This window comes from Leptonychotes weddellii, unplaced genomic scaffold, assembly GCF_054177405.1.
Source record: "Leptonychotes weddellii isolate Sample4059 unplaced genomic scaffold, ASM5417740v2 HiC_scaffold_51641, whole genome shotgun sequence".
Taxonomy (NCBI): Eukaryota; Metazoa; Chordata; class Mammalia; order Carnivora; family Phocidae; genus Leptonychotes; species Leptonychotes weddellii.
In genome coordinates, this window is record NW_028019203.1 from 1 (window position 1) to 695 (window position 695).

Here is a 695-nt window from a genome sequence, read left to right on the forward strand (position 1 = left end):
TTCACTAATGTATTCCCAGTACTTAGAACCTAACTTGGCACAGGGTAAGGCACTCAACAACTATTGAGGGAATGACTCAGACTAAATGTCATGAGGAAAATTAACATTCAGATAGTCACCAATAATTTATTTGCCATCATAGCATTACTGCTTTAAATTTAGGAAGCTTGGTGATTTGTTTTATAAAAATGATGGGATAGGAACTTCCTGAAGATCTTCTGCGTGTAGATGGTGTCAGCCGGAGCGTGAGTTGCTGCATGAGGACAATGGCCAAGAACAAACTTAGAGGGCAGAAGTCCAGGAATGTATTTCATATAGCCAGCCAAAAAAACTTTAAGTCTAAAAACAAAGCAAAACCAGTTACTACTAATCTTAAGAAGATAAACATTGTGAATGATGAAAAAGTTAACAGAGTGAATAAAGCTTTTGTAGATATACAAAAGGAACTTGCCCATTTCTCAAAAGGCCTTTCCCTTGAACCTTTGCAGAAACAGCTGATTCCTCAGCAGTGTCGTGAAAACGAACCAGTTAATGTTGATGAAGCGACAAGATTAATGGCTCAGTTGTAATACACTGGAGATACAGCAGATACCCCAAAAAGACCAATAAATTAAATGTTTTATACAGTTTTATTTTTAAAAATCTTGTTAATGTACAGGCATTGGCACATTTTTAAAACACTACATAAACAGATC

The 695-nt window shown here is 36.0% G+C and overlaps 1 pseudogene; it reads left to right on the forward strand.

Moving 5' to 3' along the window:
- Window positions 1–192: 192 nt before the first annotated feature.
- LOC145719551 (ribosomal biogenesis factor pseudogene) lies at window positions 193–642 on the forward strand (annotated as a pseudogene).
- The last annotated feature ends 53 nt before the right edge of the window (window positions 643–695 follow it).